A 17,080-nucleotide genomic window follows, 5' to 3' on the forward strand; every position below is an offset into this window, starting at 1 on the left:
ATGTTCATAGCAGCACAATTTACAATAACTAAGATTTGGAAACAGCCTAAGTGCCCATCAGCAGATGAGTGGATTAAAAAACTGTGGTACATCTATACAATGAAATACTATGCCACTATAAAAAAGGATTTTTTTACCATTTGCAACAGCATGGATGGAACTGGAGAGCATTATGCTAAGCGAAATAGGCCAGTTGGATAAAGATAAATATCACATGATCTCACTCATATGTGGGATATAATGATCAACATAATTTGATGAACAAGAATAGATCCAGAGGCAAATGGCAGGGAAGGGGGGATTAGAGAGCAACCAAAGGACTTGTATGCATGCATATTATAACCAATGGACACAGACACTGGGGTGGTGGGGGCTTGCCTGGGGTGGGAATGGCTGGCGGGGGGGGGGGGGGCGTTCAAGTGGGGAAGAAGGAGACATGTAAAACCTTAGATAATAAATAAAAAAATTAAAAAAGGGAATTCAAGATAAAGACTAAATCTTCACCTTATTCTCCAGACAGTTACCTGCCCAAGTAGAGGTCCTTGGAGAACAAATACTGTCACTCCCTAGACCAGGCATATCCTATGGCCAGGTGCCTCCCTTGTAATATTGTGAATTAGGTCAAGTTATTAGTTTCCCCTCCAACTTAACTCACATCCAATCAATTATCTACCAGCCTCCAGAGTGATCTTTCTAAAACACAATCTGATCCCAGTATTCATGAGAAATTTAAGCTGCCTTGGACTGGCTATGAGGTTGTCCATGATCTTCCCCTACTTCCCTCCTCAGTCTTGTCTCCGTTATTCCTTCACCTACTCTTTCTGCTTCTGGATCATATTTACTCAAATAAGCAAACATTTTATGGAAATTTTTGTGTCCCTCATTGGACCAACACTAATCACCTTCAAGACTTCTCCTTCAAGTAACTTCTGGAATTCCACAGGCAGATCTCACTCCTAGACAAGCCCACACCTGGACACAGGGCACCATGGTGATCACTGCTCTTCTATGCCACTCAATCAAGCCTTAGACTAAGGTCCATTGCTTTTTACTTCTGCTCAGTGTGCCAAAGCTTTGATACAATTTTATGGTTAAATGGAGGAGAATATTTATTTTGTATAAATTTCCAAGAATGGGAGGAAGGATACCAAAATATACATCTTTTACCCAAAGTTTCCAGAGATTTAAACAAAGCCATTATTTCTGTTTTTACATATGATAGCAATGAGCTCCCTAATACCCAACCTTCAAAACAACCTAAGGCAAACTAGTAGACCAACCCAAATGGCAGAGCTATCTTTCCCTAGCCTCTGAAGGTAAAAATCTTTAAGCAGGTTTCCTTCTCACCAGAGAATGGTTTTTTTCCTTAGTCATCTGCTATTCCCTCCCTAACACCTGAGGTCATTCTACTGATACTCCAAACATGTGCAAATTGCTCAAATGCATCTGATCTGTTTGGATCCCACGAGTGAAAACATCATGATTTCTTTCACAGGAGGATCCTCAATGCCCCCAGAAATAGAGTTCCATCAGTCCTGAATCTGCAGTTTTCCAGACACTCAGACATACTTGGATCCATGAGCAGACATGGCCCATGCTCAAGCCAAGACTCGAGTACACCTTAATTTATGGGTTGGGTGGAAGAAAAAAGTATCTTGGGGAAAGGAGGTATTTGAGCCACATTTTGAAGGAAATGTAGGGTTTATGCAAACACTGTGGCAAATGATTCATAAAGAGAAAGCATGACAGAGAAAATAGAACCATTATAGGAGCAAATTATCCAAATAATCCATTTAAATCAAATTTTGTTAAGATGTCCAGAGAAGGATGTACTAACTTTCCATAAAAACATAGAGACTCAGAGTAACAACTCAATAAATATTGTTGAATGAGTGAATGAATGGGTGACTTGTTTTATTTTCTTTAAGCAAATTAAATTTGACTCTGAGCTCCCATTTGCTAAGGTCAGGGAGGATTCAATTTCAGTCATTTTTGGCGAGGATTTCCTTTCCTTCCTCAGGTTTTAAAAATACCTTAGAGGTTTATATGGCATTCACAGAATGAAGGATTACTCCACAGTGTTTACCATCCTTACAATTGTCCATTCTATGCATGAGGCTACTGGGCACAGTCCTTCACCACCTGGCAGGTGATGGTGCGTCAGGTAGGCTCAGAGAGATTCTCTCAGCAGTCCCCTCCGCTCAACACAGGCTCAGCCTCAGTGTTAGCAACAGCCTCTGCAACTCTCTCAGACATCTTTCCATATTTGGTGCTTTGTACACATAAGTAACAGGTCTCTGTCATTCATGGAAACACCCCAAAATTCTACTAACCCTGTCTCACTCAGTCTGAGGAAAGGGAAATCCATCCTTTGATTCTGTATGAACCCTTTCCATTTCCTTGAAGCACAGCACCGGCCTCTCTCCATGAATTTATGAGCCCAAACAGAATCACGAGTGCCTTTCTGCAGGTGTTTCACAATTTCTGTTTTTGACCCTGACACATAAAAACTATTAACAATCCCTTAGGCAAAGAAACCAAATTCACAACAAAGAGATTTGGCTCTTTTCTTATATTAAGGGAAGGGAAAATACCTCTTGTTCTTTCAAGTTGGGCCAGTAGCCAGAACAAAACCAAACATAATGCTGCAGCATGATATTTTGCCCCCAACATCGAATTGTTCCTGTGAGACTGGATAATAGGCCTAATGAGAACTTTGTATCAGAGTGGGAAGACTCCAGCATCCTGGACCCACTTCAGCTCATCATAGCTCCATTTCCTTTTATGTAAAAGTAGTCCCATTGACCTCTAAGACCATCATGGGGATCAAAGGAGAAAGGAATTTTATAAATGTTGAGTGGTAGGCAGAGTACATTGTAGTGTGGACCATGCCCAAAGTCCAGCAAAACCTAGACTAGCTGTGCCTGCTCCCCTGTGACTGAAAAAAAAAATTGTCCTCAAAGTTTCAGTGACCCCTCTAGCCTCAGAACAGGTACCCACCTCCTCATGGGTCAGTTCTGCTATTTCATAATCCTGGAGGGAGAACGGGCCCTAGTGGTAATCCACAAGTAATGCCAGGCAGAAATGTGATCCCTGGGCCATTGCAGGGCAGGAAAGCAGGTCTATCACCTGCACAATGTTTGCTGTGGGGCCTGAGGTCTGAAAGGCAGCTTTGTTCAGCCACCAGGTGAGTTGCAAGAGGAAGGTGTGTCTCCAGCCACTGCCACCAAGGCCTGCACAAAGCGTTCATTCAGAGGCATAGTCCTGGCTGTGCCTTCTGATGCTGCTTCTGACTTATTGGGTTGCCTGTACGGAGATTATTTCCCTGCCAGTGTACCCCCACTGCTGACCCTGCTGCTGTGCAATGCCACTCGGAGGGCACGGGTAGAATATTACATTCCAGAGAGAAAAGGCAATGCTCAGGCTGAAAAGACCCGGCTGCAGTGCAGGCCACTCCCCTTTCACCACAGAGCTCCCTGTGTCCCTGCAGACAATGGGCCTCTGTGCAGCCCCATCTCCTAATGCAAGGACAGCTTACATGTTTTCATCTTTGGAAACTTCAAACGGCTCAGTCCCCAGGAACGGCTGTACAAGGAAGTGTCTGTCCAGGAGGGAAGGGGAGAAGAAGAGGTGAGATTTGTTTCTTCAAAATAACCTCCCAGCCAGGTTTATTTATTCCATGGGCAATGTTAGGTTTTGCTAGTTTATTCTTCTGGTCATTTAAACGAAAACTTCAGTATCTATAGATCATCAACTATGTGCTTGGCATCTTACTAAGGTCTCTTAAATAGAGATGCATAGCCTAGAGGTGAAAATTAAATAAGACTGCCCTGCCCTTAAACAGATGGTGTCACGGTATCTGAAAAAGCATTTTCTGAATTGGTTTTGTGTTGGGAATCCTTTTCCCCACTCCATGCAGCATCTGATCTTTGATCTTCATTTTGTCCTGAATCCTGAATCCCTTCTGATGTATCATGTGAGAATAAAGTCAAAACGTTGAGTTTTTAAGACACTCTCTTACTGGTGGGAATGTAAAATGGAGTAACCCCTGTAGAGGATAATTTGTCAGTCCTATATAATAAAAGAGTAATATGCAAATCGATTGAACAGCAGAATGACCAGTCGCTATGATGCACACTGACCAACAGAGGGCAGACACTTGATGCAGGAGCTGCCCCCTGGTGGTCAGTGAGCTCCAACAGGGGGAGTGCCGCTCAGCCAGAAGCCAGCTCGGGCTGGCGAGTACAGTGGTGGTGACAGAAGCCTCTCCCACCTCTGTGGCAGTCGGACATCTCCCAAGGGCTCTAAGACTGCAAGAGGGCGCAGGATGGGCTGAAGGACACCCCCACCACCAGTGCACAAATCTTGTGCACCAGGCCTCTAGTATATAATAAAACTATATTCGTGTCTACCCTTCAATCCAGCAATATCACTTTGAGAAATTTCACCTTGCATATTCATCTCTAATAAAATGAACTACATATAAACAAGGTTATTCAGTATAGCACCATTTTTATTTTTAAAACATTGGAACTTACCTAAATGTTCAGGAGACTGGTTGAATAAACCATGGTATTACACAATGGAGTACTATGCTATTATACAAAAGAATGATGATCTTTATACAATGACATGCAGTGATTTCCAGGAGATATTTTTAAGTGACAAAAGCACAATGCAAAAGAACATATATGGTATGCTAACTTTATGTAAAATAATAAGGAAAATAAGGAAAGATAAAAATTTGATTATCTTCACCAATAAAAGAGGATAAACTGTAAACAATTAAGGTGGTTACCAAAAGGGTGAGAAAACAGGGAGGTGAGGAAGTGACAGTCCTCTGACTGTATCTTTTAATACAGTTTTGACTTTTGGATTATATAATGGAGGTTAAAATATGCTATAAGGATAATTTGGGTTGAATGACAAGTTTGGAATAAGAACAGTAGATTATATCAAAAATGTTTACAGTGTTTACTGAAGTTGTCAAGCACGTTGCTGTTATGAAAGAGAATATTAATGTTCCTAGAAAAATAGACACTGCAATATTTAGTGTACAGGCTATAATAGATGCAACTTACATCAAATGAGTCAGAAAAATTGTGTGTGTTTTTAATGTGTGGGAAAAAGAGGAAATGATAAAGCAAATAGAGCAGAATGTTAACAATAGGAGAATCTGAGTAAAGGGCATATGGTTCTCCTTTGTACTAATCTTATTCTTGTTATTTTTTCTTATTTTTGAAATTATGTACAACTTTAAAAAAAATTTAAATGTTGGGTTGGGCTTCCACTGATTACATTTCAGAAGAGAAATGTGAACCTGATGGCCTCAGACTGCCCTGCTGCATCAGTTAATATCAGAACCTCTGAATGCAACAGCCTCTTGGTCTATCATGTGGTCTTCCTAACATCATTCTCAAGATTTTGACAGGTAAAGATAGATCCCAAGTGTTCTCCTCACTGCACTGGGCAGAGTGCAACGTTAAGGAAGTTAAAGATTGCCCTTGGTCAGGCTAGGAGGACTTAGAACTTGAGCCATTTGGAATGAGAATAGTTATCACATCATGCACCAGGATTGCACCAAGAACTTTATGAATATTCTCTCATTTAATCCTTCCAATACATTGAGAGAGGAACAGTAATGTTCTTGAGGAGGAAGCTGAGATGTAGGAGGTTTTAAACTGTGAGAAGTGGCAGTGCCATGGCTGGAATCCAGGTTGTCTAGTCTCAAGGCCTGTGCTCCTTAGCCTTTATGATGAAATACATGCTCCAAAGGTAGAGATACCAGGCCCACCTGGCAAACCTTAACACTCTTCAGGCTTTGGTTCAGAAGCCACATCCTCTATAAAGGCTTCTTTAATCCTCAGGGAGGCATTGATGCTGCTTTTCCTAGTCTCCCATCTCACTTGGTACACACCACCAAAAATACTTGATGATCTTGTTGCTTTATTACTTTTGCATGTCTGTTTTGCTTTCTGGCCTTTGACTTCCTTGAGAACAGAAACTGTCTTTTCTTCTTTATAGTCTCAGCACCTATCACAGGGCCTACTCCATGATAGATACTATTTAAATGCCATTGAGGTTGTATTACGTTTTTATGAGTACCTGGTGAGTCTTTAAAACAGCTCTAGAATGCTCCCATTTTATTCATACAGAAATTGAAGCTAAAATTTGAGCCTTGAGTCAACAGTTTGATAGGATTTCTTGCAAAGGCTAATCTGATCTTAAACTTCCTTAACAGAAGAACCATATGTAGATAGAGCAAATGTATGATTGAATCTACAGCAGCTGATCAGGCCCAGAGACATACATGACTTCTACATTCACATAATGGCAGAAACTGGATGGAGCCTCTGAGCAGGACAAGAGCACGTGGTGCTCAAAACCAATGCGTACAAGTGGAGGCTAAAAGGATGAGAGTTAATGACAACTCTGGGAGCCATGGCTATTTTCAATCACCTTAGAGCAGCGGTTCTCAACCTGTGGGTCACAACCCCTTTGGCGGTCGAACGACCCTTTCACAGGGGTCGCCTAAGACCATCCTGCATATCAGATATTCACATTACGATTCATAACAGTAGCAATGAAAATAATTTTATGGTTGGGTCACAACATGAGGAACTGTATTTAAAGGGCCAGAAGGTTGAGAACCACTGCCTTAGAGTGAGCATTCAACATTTCTAGTTGAGCACCAAAAGATGAACTTCAGCTAATGGGTAGGTTTCACTGAGAAAAGGATTTTGGTTCAATATAATAAGAGGACCTTTTTTTTTTTGTACATCTGTCTAAGGATGGTGTGAACTGCTTCAGATAATAGTCACCAGAAGTATGTATAGACAATGATGGAAGACCATGTTCTAGGCATTCAAGTACCAAAAAATGAAGAGAGAAGGCTAGTTGCTGGTTCTTTGACCAGTGGAAAGACATCACTGACCCACAAAAAAATAAGCAAAAATAAATACAAAGTAGTAAGTTTTTCACAAATATGAATTAATACAACTTAAATAATTAGACTTTATTTAAAAATTATGCTTTTTGTGGTTGGAATGTCCTTTTTCAATGAAATGAAGATGTTAGGAGATGGTTTTTATAGTGTCTTAACTTGGCCAAAAAGAAAAAAGGCAGATTAATAAATCTGCATTCATTGCCAAAATGTTTTTTGAAATTATAGAGACTTATAAAATTCAAAAATCTATCAGCTAATGGACTCAACAACCTCTGAGATTTCTTCTGTCCATAGAGAAAATGGTTCTATATCTCACAGACTCAGAACTTTGAGTCTCCTACCAGGTCCAGAAGAAATTCATTGACATTGAAGGCAGACATGTCTGGCTTCATACCATCATTCAGCTACTCACCAGTCAAGGGACTTTGAGCAAGTTGCTTTATATATCTTTGGAGCCCAAAACCACACCTAGACTTGCCACATACAACAAAAATGGCCACAAAGTCTTTGTACTTCTTCCACCAAGAGGTAGAATCTGCTTCTCCATCTTTTATATTTTAATTGGCCTTGTGTTGCTTCAGCCAAAAGAATGAAGTAAAAGCAATATTTTAAGCCTGAGCTGCAAGCGTCTGCTCACGTTCGGTCACGATCTTGAAACACTCCCTGTCTGCCTTGTGAACAAACCCAGGCTGGCCTGCAAGTTGATAAGGCCCACTCACTCTCACTGCTCCCGTAGACAGACATCCAACAGCTAGAGAAGCTATTGGAATAGGCCATTCAAAATTAACCAGTTCTTAATCTGACCACAGTTATAAGAGTAAGCCCAGCTGATACCAGCCAAGCCTGACCCAGATCATCAAAAACACCCACCTGAACCTTATACTCATGAATAATAGTAAATGGCAGTTACCTGAAACCACCACATTTCAGGGTGGTTTGTTATTCAGCAAAAGCTAACAGATACAGTTCTCTGTCCAGAATTAATATTTTCTAAGTGACCTTAAGCAAACTATTTACAGGACTTTGGCTTCAATAATCTTATTGGTAAAATAGATTGAACAATTTCTATTTCATAAGTTTATTTCAAGAATTAAGTGATATAATTAAAATATTTGGCACACAGTGCTGGAACATATTAAATAGTTAGTGACAGTTGCAAGTATTAGGTTTAGAGTGATGTAACAGTAATAGAAATAGCAATATACTTCCTCCCAACCCTACCCTACATGGAATTCCAGTTCTGAGAAAATTTAAACAGAGATTATGTGTTTGAAGTACCTATTTTTTTTATGACTATCAAGATGTCTTACACAAAGTTTGCTCAGCTAAGGTTTAATTGATTTTATATTCCTGATTCACAGGCTACGCTTCTTAGTTATGCAAGGGTAACCCAAAATACAGAATTTTTATCCCATTGTTCAGAGTTGACAGCATAACTGACCCCAGAGTCAAAGAGCCTTATATGGTAAGGAGGATGGGGATGGGGGCAGCTTACTATTTTGCAGGGCCCACTGGTCACCAGGCATTATCCCAACGGCTCTGCATATGTTATTCACAACAATCTTGGTTGGGTCAAGCATTTTTGCCCCATATACTGATCAGTAAATTGAGTACAAGGATATTTAGTGCCTCTCTCATGATCATATAGCCAATAGGGGACAAAGCTAGTGTGTACCAGGTCAGATGCACCAAGACCTGTTGACCCTTTCCCTAAAGACTTGCTCTCTTCTTTAAGATCAGCTAAGGAATCTCTTAGGGCATCCCCTGCTTTGCCCCCACATCCACCACCTTCCTAGTCAGTCAGTCTTACAGCATGCCTGTCATCTCCCACCTGAACGTGTAGCCTTTTGTCTCACTGCCTCTAGGCTCACCCTCTCTCCACTCCCCCAGAGTGACTTCTATGACATGCAAATCTGAGTATACCAAATTCCTGCCTTTCAAAATGATTCCCTGTCTTTCCTTCTCCTACAAGACAAAAAATAAGCTCTTCTGTATGGCTTGCATGGCTCTGTCTACCTCATCAGCCATAGATTCCAACTCTCCTCCTTCCAGGCCATGCTAAGCTGCTTCTAGTTCCCACAGCCACCATGCTTTTCCCCGCCGCCACTTTGTGCATTTTATCACTCTCTGCTGTGCTCTTCCCAAAGGCATGAGTTCCTGACAAACTCTGACTGGATCTTCAAGTCTCCCTTCAGATGCCAAATCCTTTCTAAAGTCTTTCCTGGAGCTTTTAAGCAGATTTAGATCATCTTCTCCCACATCCCTCCTCTCATCCACTTAAAGCAATACTCACCTTATAATTGTTGCCCTGTCTGTCTCCCCCATTAGCATGACAAACCAGGCATCACCCCAAATTAGCAGATTTTGTATTTTTGCCATGCTCAAAAAAGTGATTATTACAGTGGCCTCTGCCATTTGGTTGAGTGGGCAAGAGTCAAAGACAAAAACCAAATTAGATGTCGCTTATCAGTTATCAGAATTTGAACCAGTGGGCATCTCAGAGCTGTAGGGTAATAGGTCTCTCATTGATAAGTACCTCATTTTTAGATACAATAAAGGCCTGCTCAACGCAAGCAACTATATCCTGAACTGAAGCAGCATTGAGCTAAGAAAAAAAGGGAGAGAGATGACAAGGAAAATCTTAATGAAATAAGTAGCAAAACCTGCAGAAAGGCTTAGAAAAATAATTTACTTCAATGTTCAGAGGTGCCAAGGACAGAATGCATATTCCTTGCCAGTAAGAAAGAGGAAGCTTTGTGAGAAATAAGATCTTTCCAGAGCAGGTGCTGGAAAAATTAAATCTTGTAGAGGATGAACCAACGCCAGAATTATGATGCACATGGTAAAGAAGGAAAAGGCATTTGGTTGGGCCCAGAGCAGAAAGGGATTGGAGAAAGAGAAAGTGATGCTGGGTAGTCAGAGAGGGCCTCCTAGTACAGCTGTGCTGGCTGTGAGCAAAAGCTTTGTCCTCCAGGCCTCAGACAAGATTGCAAGGAACACCTAAATGCTGGCGATGTGGGCCATTCTTAAGTCACTTTGCAAAGAGTTAGGAGCAGCACTTTTTGTCTAGGTCACAGAATCATTAGGACAATTTAATTATCTGCCTTTCAAGCATAAAGATGAAAATGTCCTCATGCACATTAAAAACTCAAAACCACCACCTATGAGCCTTTGGTGAAAAAGGTACCTGGTAACAAAATATAGCTAACCAACAATGCTTCAAAATAAAAGGACTTGTCAATGGCAAAGCCATGGTTTAATAAAAAGGCTGATAGTGAGCAATTGATGGATTTCAAAGTTGAATTAAGATTAAACAATAGTGGTAATTATACTGTGAGGAATGGAAGTAGAAACATAAATGACCTGATATTCTCATATTTCAAAAAAGGCACTAATAGATACTACCCTATTTGAAGCATGTAGTTTAAAAGCAACTTTTTCCTCATCCCTGTAATCTATTGCATAATGTCTTTCTTAACTTTTGAGGTGTCTTGTAGGAATAAATATCTCTTCTTGTAAAAAAAAAAAATAAGGTGAAGTTTAGCAATTCCTTCTGTTTTGTTTTTCTTCTATTAGATTCAAGAGAAATAAATATACTTTTTATTTTAAATTGTATGCATATAATGATCCCATTTTATAAAATTATTTCTATTTAGCTTTATCTCTAGAGTTGCAAAGAGAAGTGTATAAACTAATGCTCTCTAAAACTTATATGCTAATATAGGGGTGAAGGAATTTGGAGTAAGCGTTTACTTTCTTCTACAAACTTTTCAATACTGCTTGATTCTTATTCTTAAAATGCACAATATTTGCAAAAATAATATTATTCTTCTTTAAAGAAAAAGACACAAGGACATGAAATTGATTTTGGCTTTCATGCCCACTCTGATTGCTTGGGTGTAGTTGCCTGTAGTGCCATGTTGAGAAGGATTTTAAACTGCATCAAGGTTCAGCAGAAAACAGTACTCTGAATGATTAGTAAATCTGCATGGTCCCCCCAAGAAGTAAGGGTGCACAGGCTACATAGCCAATATTTCAACAGTCTAATAAAAATAATAGTAATGTGTTGTGTATATTAATTAGAGAAATAGAATAAGGACAGGCACACTATTCACTCAATGAAAGTTGACTAAGCAAAGACATATACAGGCTAGATAGTTTCTATGGAGCTAGAAAGCACAATCTTTACACAAACATAAAAAGAGGCAAATAATCATTGTAGTAATTAGTTTTTATAGTTAATGTTTATCTAAAATTGTCAATAATATAAAATATTTTTTAAAAACAGAAAATTGGAATAGAATTGATGTAGTGGCCTCTGTAATAAGAATAAGTAGTATTCATCCACATAAACTACATGAAAAAGTCCATTCATCTCACTGGGAGATGCTTTTTCAATAATATTCTAATTTTAAGTTTAATAAATATTTATCAACATTTGTCATGTATATAATTTTGCTCAAATGAGAACTAAGAGCATAGTGATGACTCAAGCCAGAAGAGAAAATATTAAACCAAGATAAGAATGGTAAGATTTTAAAATTTTTAGAAAATGTATATTTCAAAGGGATAAAAACAAATAGGAAACAGTACACTGAAATGATGTCATCATGTATGATGATACAACACAGCTGTCTTCTAGGAAGGAAAACATACAGCCAAAGAAAGAAAGACTGTCACTCAAGGCAAAGGAAAGCCAGGAGAGGGCGGGCACTTGGCAGATGGGGCAGAAAGAAGTTTGAAAAAAGGAACTGGTGAGTTCTGTGGCTGAAAGGAAACACTGGGGAGAAAACTGGGAGGGCGGTGAAGAGGTCAATGGGTGTGTCTGTGGAGCAGGGAGCAACATTCTTTGTTCTCTAGCAATCTTGGGTAGACTTGCAAAGGGCTAAGATTAGGTCAGGCATTTTGTACACACAGCCTGCAAAATGAGGGACTCTTAATAGCAGGGGTAAATGTGGGTACAAGGCGGGTGCCAGGGGGATTCCTGGTGGGAAAACCTAGGGCTAGAGAGGAGAACTGGCTCCGTGGACAACACCAGCTGTAAGTACATTCCTGTGAATTTGCCTGGACAGAATTGCCTGGGATCCAGGATAAAAGGAGGCTCAAGGGCTGCCTAGCAACACAATGTTTATGCAACCATCCAGGAGGACGTTGAGGGAATAAGAGAAAAAAATATCCTGTTTCTGGAGAGAGGGTGCCAGAAAACGAGAGTGGCACCCATGGTGGGGAGACCCAGCCTGGGAGCAGGCCTGGTGTGGCTCAGCCTGCCCATGTGACGGCCATATTCCGCAGGCTTGTGCGCTGACATGGGAACTGGGCCTGGTGGGTCCCAGATTTCCCCAGCTTCCCCCACTAATCACCGTTTTCCTCAGCTTCTCCTTTGTTTTCACAGCTGCTCAGCTGCTTTTGCTCAGTCAGGGGACAGACAAGCCAACTCCAAATCACGGAGCAGGGAATAATACTAGGGCCAAAAAGAGGATGCACAAAACAGGATGTTTATTGGTGGGATGGGGCTGAAGGGGTGGCAGGGCGATGGGAAAGAAACAAAACTCTTAGCCCCTTTACTGGCTGAGCAAATGTGTTTATTTCCAACAGAGAAGAGACAGTAATAAGAACTAAAATTATTCTGTAGCTCCAAATTTGTAAAGAATTGGTTTTTTTCAACTTGAGATATTTACCCATAAAAATAACATTGGAAATGGCATCCATTTGCCCAGGCCAAACCATAAAAGACTGTTTAATTGTCAATTTATTCAGTTATTCTCACTATCCTGAGAGACGAGTAGCTGGATGAGAGGAGGAGAAAACTTAATAATCTAAAGAAAAGCATAGCTAACATTTACAGATTGCTCACTATGGACTCTACAATATGTATATAATTTCACAACAGCCACACTTTAAATCTATGAAGCAAGTATAACAAACTCATTTTACATATGAGGAAACTGAAGCTTAAAGCAGTTAGTAACTTATCCAAAGTTATAGAACTATTAAGGGGGATAAGGATACATATGTAATAACTTAAACAGTAAAAAAAATAAAAATTAAAAAAATAAAAAGAGATAAGACCACTCCTATAACGCTTTAAAAAATAAAGAATTTAAATTTTAAAAAATGAAAAAACACAAGGAAAGTTTGGGAGGTGATAGATATGTTTAGCACCTTGGTTATAGTGATGATGTTCATGGGTGTTTGCATAGGTCTAAACTCATCAAATGTATTTAACTGTCTGCATTATTTTCTATATCAATTATACCTCAATAAAGCTCCAAAATTAAGAGAGAGAGAGAGAGAGAGAGAGAGAGAGAGAGAGAGAGAAAGAAAGACGCCCTGGCTGGTGTGGCTCAGTTGGTTGAGTGTTATCCTATACACCTAAAGGTTGCTAACTAGATTCCTGATCAGGGCACACACCCAGGTTGCAGTTCTATCCCCAGTTGGATGGATGCATGCGGGAGACAACTGATCAATGTTTCTCTCTCTCCTCTCTCTCTCTCTCTCTCTCTCTCTCTCTCTCAGGAGGGGACTGTGGCCTGCTCACCCTGACCATTCATTTTCTCTCCCTCTCCCTACATCTCTCTCTAAAACAAAGTCAATAAAAAACATTTTTTAAAAAGAGATAAGGCCCTTATTGTAAAAGAGCAGTCTTATCTACAAATCAATATTCTAAATCACCATGTGGCACCGCTCCCTTTAATACCTCTACATTAGTTTCTAATGGCTGCAGTAACAAATTACTACAAAATTCAATGGCTTAAAACTAACAACACAAGTTATAGTCTGGAGGTCAGAAGTCTGAAATAAGTTTCACTGAGCTAAAATTAAGTTGTGATCAGTCTGTGCTCCCTCTGGAGGCTCTAGAGGAGAATTCATTTTCTTGACTTTTTCATATTCTAAAAGCCACTGAAACTCCTTGGCTCATGGCCCCTTCCTCCATCTTCAAAGCCAGCAGGAGAGCATCTTCTCTCTCCCCCTACTTCCATCCTTAAATCTTTGTCCTCTTATAAGGATCCTGTGACTACATTGGAGGCCCACCGAGATAATTCAGGATAATCTGCCGGTTCCGAGCTCCTTAACTTGGCCACATCTGTCTGCAAAGTCCCTTTTGCCATGTAAAGTGATACATTCACAGTGTGTCCTTACTTGCTGATTGTGTGCCCACAGTGTACCCTTCTTACTTCTCCCACACTATTTCCCATCCTATCTAATAAAGAGGTAACATGCAAATTGACCATCACCCCAACACACAAGATGGCCACACCATGTGGTCAAAGGTGGCCATCCCCATGTGGATACAAGATGGCTGCCACAAGATGGCCAGGAGGGTAGGGCAGTTGGGAGGGACCAGGCCTGCAGGGGAGGGCAGTTAGGGGTGACCAGGCCAGCAGGGGAGCAGTTAGGCATTGATCAGGCTGGCAGGGGAGTGGTTAGGGGCAATTAGGCAGGCAGGCAGGCGAGCGGTTGGGAGCCAGCAGTCCTGGATTGTGAGAGGGATGTCCGATGGGATCGGGCCTAAAGGGGCAGTCAGACATCCCTCGAGGGGTCCCAGATTGAGAGGGTGCAGGCTGGGCTGAGGGACAACCCCCCGCCCCCCGCATGAATTTCATGCACCAGGCCGCTAGTTCTTTTATAAGCTTTTGTCTATATGCTGATATCTTTTTCAAGTACGACCACACACACTAGTGGAGAGGTGAAATGGGGAATGATTTGGTGATACTTTAAAGTTGGCAAATAACCATTTGACAATATCATAGTTCTTTCAATAACTTCGCCTGGTTCAACAATTTGTGGACTGCTCCTCCAACTCATTGCAGGAAAACGTCCACTCCAATGCAAGAGTTATCCCCGCATTTTTCACTAGGCAACTGCAGAGGGCCACTGAGAAAGGAGGGGAGTGTGGCCTGCTCACCCTGACCATTCGCTCTCCTCCATGTCTCATGGATTGGCTGACATGGGGGTTGAGGTAGGTGGAGGAGCAGTCTGTTCCCCCAGGAGAATGAGAGAGACACACTTACAAGCTCCAGTGACCTTTCGTGTTTCTCTCTCGTTGCTTTTCTACGCATGGTGTGAGATAGGTGAGCACTAATTGCTTCAGCCTGCAGCAACCTGGTCCCCCAAGATACTCAGGACATCTTCAATCTGACTGCAGCCCATATCTTTGCTATCCGTAGTAGTCTCTGATGAAGTTGAACACCACCAACCTCCTTACCCTCATCCCAATTTCAAGGCCTGAAGAAGCATGTGGGATTTTCCATTGTTCCCTGAGAACCCACACTAATAGGTGGATGATCTTTGCCTCTTTCCAACACTCTTCACCACTTCTGACTCCAAACTCCAGGATGTGGAAGGTATCTTAAATCTAGCTAACTTCCATCTAGACAATGAGCTATCCATTTTTCCTTCTTGAAAAGCCCCAAGAATTCAATTAGAGTGGGGAAGGGATGGTAACTTCCATTAAACACTTTCCCCACTCACATATACCCATCTTTATTTTATTAAACAAGTTGGATTGGGGATGTTGTCATACAGTTTCTTTTAAAATTCAATGCTATGCCCGGCTGGTGTGCTCAGGGATTGAGCACCAACCTATGAACCAGGAAGTCATGGTTTGATTCCCAGTCAGGGCACATGCCTGTGTTGTGGGCTAAATCCCCAATAGGGGTCATGCAGGAGGCAGCCAATCGATGATTCTTTCTCATCATTGATGTTTCTATCTCTCTCTCCCTCTCCCTTCCTCTCTCTGAAATAAAAACATATTTAAAATAAAATAAAATAAAATAATAAAATAAAATAAAATAAATAAAATTCCATGCTATGTAAAATCTCTATGTAGCTGAGCATTATATCAGGGGGTTATGGGATTTTTTTTTTTTTTTACTTTAAAATGTGAGGCAACAATACCTTTTGTTGCCAGCTATGAGCCGCCTCCACATTATTTTACTTCCCCATGCTACATTTCTGTGTGTACCAAGCACTATGATAAGAATTATATAAGAATGATATCACTACAATAATTAGACTTATATTACAAATGAGAACACTGAGTTTCACAAAGTTTAAATCATTTGGTCAGCATCACACAGCTAAGAAGATCCAAAGTAAATTCAAACAAGTTAATTTAACTCAAAAACCTGGGTTCTTTAACACTATTCTCACCCCCACTCAAATCTGCCCCCATCAGTGGACTCACCATTCCTTTCCATAAGTATCTCTGATTTGGGTTATATTTTTAAGTATCTTTTTAAATATATGTTGCTTCCTGGAAGGCAAGTTTATTAGCTCTTTTTATTATAAGAGTTTTTATTGCTCATCACTGCCAAGAAGCAGATAAGGGATCACCAAAATAGCAAACAAGGGGAAGTTTAAAGTTTTAGGCATTTTACTGAGTTCTTGTCCTGGTCCAATTAAGGTAAGAAAACTCACTATATCCCATGGAGATCCTCCCAACCTTGCTCCCAGGAATAGTCTCTGCTGCCAAGATGTTAGGAATTAAATTATTCACACAGACCTCACAGAAGGTTGTGGGCCCCCACAGAATAAAGAAAGATATGTTTGCAAAACCTTGCACTGGTTAAACTAGTGAGGGGCACTGGAGCTTGCTGGATTTTCAAATGGGACCCTTGTTTCCCCATCTTCCAAATTCCCCTCCTTCATGATCCCATTAGCCCCCTATTAAAGTTCACACCATTATTAAAGCCTCTCTGTCCACATTTGGACTGAGCTATGGGAATTTCCAGAATCTTCCTCCCCACTCAAGCATCAAACCTAAGCACACATTTCTGCATTTTTTTTTTCACAGAGTCCCATTTTGACCTGTGAGACCTTTGGAGGCAGAGTCCAACCTTCTCAGTCAAAGGAAGCCTGGACAATCTATGTCACCATCCACAGTGAAGAGCAATCCTCCAAAAATAAGACAAACAAGAGTGTGTGACCTCTTTCTCCTCTCTCATGGATAGGAAATTACAACCACAGAGGTTCTGAGTGAAATTCCCCAGAAGAAATCAATAAAAAGCAAAATCATCATTTTGCCTGGCCAGCATGACCCAGTGGTTGAGCATTGACCTATGAACCAGGAGGTCATGGTTCAATTCCTGGTCAGAAACTGATCCCCAGTGTGGGGCATGCAGGAGGCAGCCA

The sequence above is a fragment of the Myotis myotis genome, unplaced genomic scaffold (genome assembly GCF_014108235.1).
Source record: "Myotis myotis isolate mMyoMyo1 unplaced genomic scaffold, mMyoMyo1.p scaffold_m19_p_2, whole genome shotgun sequence".
Classification (NCBI taxonomy): Eukaryota; Metazoa; Chordata; class Mammalia; order Chiroptera; family Vespertilionidae; genus Myotis; species Myotis myotis.